Source organism: Bubalus kerabau, chromosome 20, assembly GCF_029407905.1.
Source record: "Bubalus kerabau isolate K-KA32 ecotype Philippines breed swamp buffalo chromosome 20, PCC_UOA_SB_1v2, whole genome shotgun sequence".
NCBI lineage: Eukaryota > Metazoa > Chordata > Mammalia > Artiodactyla > Bovidae > Bubalus > Bubalus kerabau.
In genome coordinates this window covers 18,948,227-18,954,258 of record NC_073643.1, presented here as the reverse complement: position 1 = coordinate 18,954,258, position 6,032 = coordinate 18,948,227, and positions in this window count along the sequence as shown.

The window sequence follows — 6,032 nt, the reverse complement described above, 5'->3', positions numbered from 1 at the left end:
TCGCATGAGGTGGCCAAAGTACTAGAGTTTCAGCTTTAGCATCATTCCCTCCAAAGAAATCCCAGGGTTGATCTCCTTCAGAATGGACTGGTTGGATCTCCTTGCAGTCCAAGGGACTATAAGCATGTTATTCGGGAACATGTAGGAAATCACTTTGTGAACAAAAGGCTGACGTGCTTAACAGCCCTTGCTTCTATACAAGAGCACAGGGAGGAACCCGGCTGGGGATTGGCTGCACTATTCTAACTCTAACCTGGACACTGTTTTACCCTTAAGAATTGGCAAGGATAGGCAGCTATTAGGGTAAAATGGATGTCTATGTTCATGGGAGCAACTACCACTCAGTTTGTAATGTGCATCACTATATCTGATAGGAATCATTAAATTTAATCATTTGCTTATTTACTTAGGAGTCACTTTAGTTTCCTATAAAGTGAAAGTGAAAGTGAAGTCACTCAGTCGTGTCCGACTCTTAGCGACCCCATGAACTGCAGCCTACCAGACTCTCCGACCATGGGATTTTCCAGGCAAGAGTACTGGAGTGGGGTGCCATCGCCTTCTCCAAGTTTCCTATAAGACAACTATCAAATGGAAAGAAATTAGAGGTTTCAATTTCCACAAGTAAATGTTATTTATTCAAAACTGGCATTTTCAGGACTTCCCTGATGGTCCAGTGGCTAAGACTCTGTGCTCCCAATGCAGGGGGCCAGGGTTCAATCCCTGATCAGAGAACTAGATCCCACATGCTACAACTAAGACCTGGAGCAGTCAAATAAATACATAAATATTAAAACAACAGCAGCAACAACACCTGGCCTTTTCAAGCAAGGACACACTTAGTCAATATTTTCACAGCAGTTCATTTGTTTCCACAGCAGTTCATCAGCGTTTTTCTGATATAAACTAAAATACTATTACTCTTTGCAATAAATGAGAGTAAGAACTCCAAAAAGCAAATGTGTCCATTTTTACCTCCTCTGCAGCATTTTAGCCTGAACTCTTGAGCATTCATCCCCTGGCAGAATAGGGCCACTTCAGATCAGCAAAATCTGCTCAGCCTCACCCTTAAACATCCTGCTTTTTACCTTGTTTTCAAACCCACAGTCAATTCATAACCAATAACAGGTCATCCTTCAAAATACACCAGAATCTAATTCTTACCACACTCACACTTAACACCACTAATATCCTAGTTTGAGTCATCATGCTCTCTCACTGGAACCACTGAAATGGCCCGAGGACTGCTTCCATTCCTGCCCTCTACCATTCTCCATACAGACATACAGAAATCAGACTGATTATATTCTTTGCAGCCAAAGATGAAGAAGCTCTATACAGTCAGCAAAAACAAGACCGGGAGCTGACTGTGGCTCAGATCAAGAACTCCTTATTGCCAAATTCAGACTTATATTGAAGAAAGTAGGGAAAACCACTAGACCATTCAGGTATGACCTAAATCAAATCCCTTACGATTATACAGTGAAAGAGACAAATAGATTCAAGGGATCAGATCTGATAGACAGAGTGCCTGAAGAACTATGGATAGAGGTTCGTGTAATTGTACAGGAGGCAGTGATCAAGACCATCCCCAAGAAAACGAAATGCAAAAAGGCAAAATGGTTGTCTGAGGAGGTCTTACAAATAGCTGTGGAAAGAAGAGAAAGTGAAAGTGAAGTCGCTCAGTCCTGTCCAACTCTTTGTGACCCCATGGACTATAGCCTACCAGGCTCCTCTGTCCATGGGATTTTCCAGGCAAGAGTACTGGAGTGGGTTGCCATTTCCTTCTCCAGGAGAGCTTCCCAACCCAGGGATTGAACCCGGGTCTCCCGCATTGTAGGCAGACACTTTACCAACTGAGCCACCAGGGAAGCTGAAAGAAGAGAAGGGAAAGGCAAAGGAAAAAAGAAAAGATATACCCATTTGAATGCAGTGTTCCAAAGAATACCAAGGAGAGATAAGAAAGCCTTCCTCAGTGATCAATGTAAAGAAAATAATAGAATGGGAAAGACTAGAGATCTCCTTAAGAAAATTAGAGATACCAAGGGAACATTTCATGCAAAGATGGTCACAATAAAGGACAGAAATGGTATGTACCTAAAAGAAACAGAAGATATTAAGAAGAGGTGGAAAAAAGACACAGAAGAACTATACAAAAAAGATCTTCATGACCCAGATAACCATGATGGTGTGATCACTCACCTAGAGCCAGACATCCTGGAATGCAAAGTCAAGTAGGCCATCATCACTATGAACAAAGCTCGTGGAGGTGATGGAATTTCAGCTAAGCTATTTAAAATCCTAAGATGATGCTGTGAAAGTGCTGCACTCAATATGCCAGCAAATTTGGAAAATTCAGCAATGGCCACAGGACTGGAAAAGGTCAGTTTTCATTCCAATCCCAAAGACAGGCAATGCCAAAGACTGTTCAAACTAGCACACAATTGCACTCATCTCACACACTAGCAAAGTAATGTTCAAAATTCTCCAAGTCAGGCTTCAACAGCACATGAACCATGAACTTCCAGATGTTCAAGCTGGATTTAGAAAAGGCAGAGGAACCAGAGATCAAATTGACAACATCCGTTGGATCATCAAAAAAGCAAGAGAGTTCCAGAAAAACATCAACTTCTGCTTTATTGACTATGCCAAAGCCTTTGACTGTGTGGATCACAATAAACTGTGGAAAATTCTTAAAGAGATGGGAATACCTGACCACCTGACCTGCCTCCTGAGAAATCTGTAGGCAGATCAAGAAGCAACAGTTAGAACTGGACATGGAACAACAGACTGGTTCCAAATCAGGAAAGGAGTATGTCAAGGCTATATATTGTCACCCTGCTTATTTAATTTATATGCAGAGTACATCATGTGAAATACCAGACTGGATGAAGCACAAGCTGGAATCAAGATTTCTGGGAAAAATATCAATAACCTCAGATATGCAGATGATACCACACTTATGGGAGAAAGGGAAGAAGAACTAAAGAGCCTCTTGATGAAAGTGAAAGAGGAGAGTGAAAAGGCTGGCTTAAAACTCAACATTCAGAAAACAAAGATCATGGCATCCGGTCCCATCACTTCATGGCAAATAGATGGGAAAACAATGGAAACAGCGAGAGACTATTTTTTGGAGCTCCAAAATCACTGCAGATGGTGACTACAGCCATGAAATTAAAAGACACTTGGTCTTTGGAAGAAAAGTTATGAGCAATCTAGACAGCATATTAAAAAGCAGAGACATTACTTTGCTGACAAAGGTCCATCTGGTCAAAGCTATGGTTTTTTCAGTAGTCATGTATGAATGTGAGAGTTGGACTATAAAGAAAGCTCAGCACTGAGGAATTGATGCTTTTGAACTATGGTGTTGGAGAAGACTTTTGAGAGTCCCTTGGACAGCATGGAGATCCAAACAGTCCATCCTAAAGGAAACCAGTCCTGAAGTCAATTGAAGGACTGATGCTGAAGCTGAAACTCCAATACTTTTGCCACCTCATTCGAAGAGCTGACTCATTTGAACAGAGAAAGACTGAAGGCAGGAGGAGAAGGGGACGATAGAGGATGAGATAGTTGGATGGACATAAGTTTGAGTGAGCTCCGGGAATTGGTGATGGACAGGGAAGCCTGGTGTGCTGCAGTCCATGGGGTTGCAGAGTCGGACACGACTGAGCAACTGAACTGAACTGAACCTTTCTCCACATAGTAGCCAGAGTGATTCTCTTAAAATCTATGTCATCGTGATAATGTGTAAAACATTGGCCTATACAGCGTACCCACCCTATCTCATCTTCTCCCTCATCCCCTCCTCCCTGGCCATGCTGGCTGGCCTCTTGGCTGGATATTCCTAAACCTTGTTGAACATGTTTCTGCCCTCAGCCTGGAATGCTCTTCACCTAGATACCCAAATGGCTTGCTTTCCTTCAGGCTCTGCTTTGTTACCTTATCTCAGGTTTTCCTGACCACCTGATATTAAATAGGTTTTCCCCTCCAACCATCTAGCACTCTTCATTTCCCATCTTGCTTAGTTTTTCTCCATAATACTTATCATCATAGGAATGTGATATCTATTTTTCTGTATTGTCTTTTTCATAGAATAGAAGCTCAAAAAAAAAATTCATTGCTGTATCCTTAGTTCTTGAGAGTGCACGACATGTAATGTTCAAACAAGTCTGTTGTTTAAATCACAGACCTAACAAAACACTATGAGTAGATACTGTCTTAGGGTAACTTTCCCCATGTATGTGACTTTTTCATGAGAGATGATTTAAAAAAAGGTATGATTTAAATAACACTGAATCAAGAGGAAAGAATCTTTTCAATATTTTAATCCCTCTCATTAAGTCAAAAAGATCCCACTTTGTGCAATTTTGTCTCTAACACTTGATAACTTACCCTTCTAAAAAGAGAATGGGCCTTAACCTTTACAATTTTTTGTAGGGAACACTATTTGGCCAGAACTTAATAACCTTGCTTTGTTTCCACTGTATTTAAGGGCACCATCTATTTTAATTATGTCTGGTAACATGTTCATCTCATTTAAATTTTCTAAGAACTCTTAAGTATCATTTTTGCACGATGTGTTTCCCATGAGAGGAAAGTTTCCTTTAAGATAAAATTCACCAATTTAAACTGCACAATGCAGTGTCTCTTAGCATCGTCACAGTGTTCTGCAACCATCACTATCTAATTCTAGAACATTCTCAACATCCCCAAAGAAACCCCATACCCTTTAGCTATCACTTCCTAACCTCCTCATTTCCCCTAGCCCTGCTGCTGCTAAGTCACATCAGTGGTGTCCGACTCTGTGCAACCCCACAGACGGCAGCCCACCAGGCTCCTCTGTCCCTGGGATTCTCCAGGCAAGAATACTGGAGTGGGTTATCATTTCCTTCTCCCCTAGCCCTCAACAACCACTAATCTTTCTGTCTCTGTATATTTGCCTATTCTAGACATATCATACAAATGGAACATGTGGTCTTTCGGGACAGGTTTTCTTGAGGAGGGGCTTGTTCCTGTTTTTCATTTTGCGTGTTTTCAAGGTTCATCCATACTGTAGCACGTTCCAGGATTTCATTCCTTTTTTCATGACTGAATAATACTGTATTGTGTGGATATATCACATTTACTTATTTATCAGCTGAGGGGTATTCAAGTTGTTTTCTCTTTGGGGTTATTATAAATAAAGCTGCTGGCACATTTAGGTACAAGTTTTTGTTTTAACATGTTTTCAGTTTTCTTGTAATTACATACCAGTAGAAATGCTGGACCATATGGTAATTCTGCTTAACTTTTTGAGGAAATGACAAACTGTTTTCTGAAGTGGCTGTACCATTTTGCATTCCCACCAGCAACAACCAACTGTTCCATTACTTCACACCCTTACTGAAACGTGGAACTGTACTCTTTTTAAAACTTTAGCCACTCAAATAGGTATTTCACTGTGGCTTTAATTTGCATTTCCCTAATGACTAGAGACCTTGATCATCCTTCCATGTGATTCAAGACTATATGTGTGTCTTCTCCGGAAATACTCAATTTTTTGCCCATTTGTAAACTGAACTATTTTTTTGTGGCTGAATTGTAAAAATTTTTCTTTCTAAAGTATCTTGTTAAAACTATATATTTAGGAACTTCCCTGGTGATCCAATAGTTACGATTACTCACTGCTAATGCAAGGGGCCAGGGTTCAATCCCTGGTTAGGAAGCTAAGAGCCCACAAGTCCTGCGGTGCAGCCAAAAAATTTAAAAAGAAAGAAAGCTACTTAAAAAATAAGTTTAAAAATTATATATTTAGAGAAAAATGTTAAGTAAACAACAGTACAATTGGGCCAAAATAATGAAGGCAAAGTACAACTCAAGGCCTAGTTTCAGCAACACTGGCTAACACACTAAAGGCGAGATTTCTGGCCTCACAGCAGCCAGGTTCAAATCCCAGTTCTGCCTCTAAAAAGCTGCCTTTTAGACGAGACAGTCAACCGTTGTCAGACTCGGTTCCCCCGGCTTTAAAAAGGATGGCACCTGCCACTTGAGAGCTA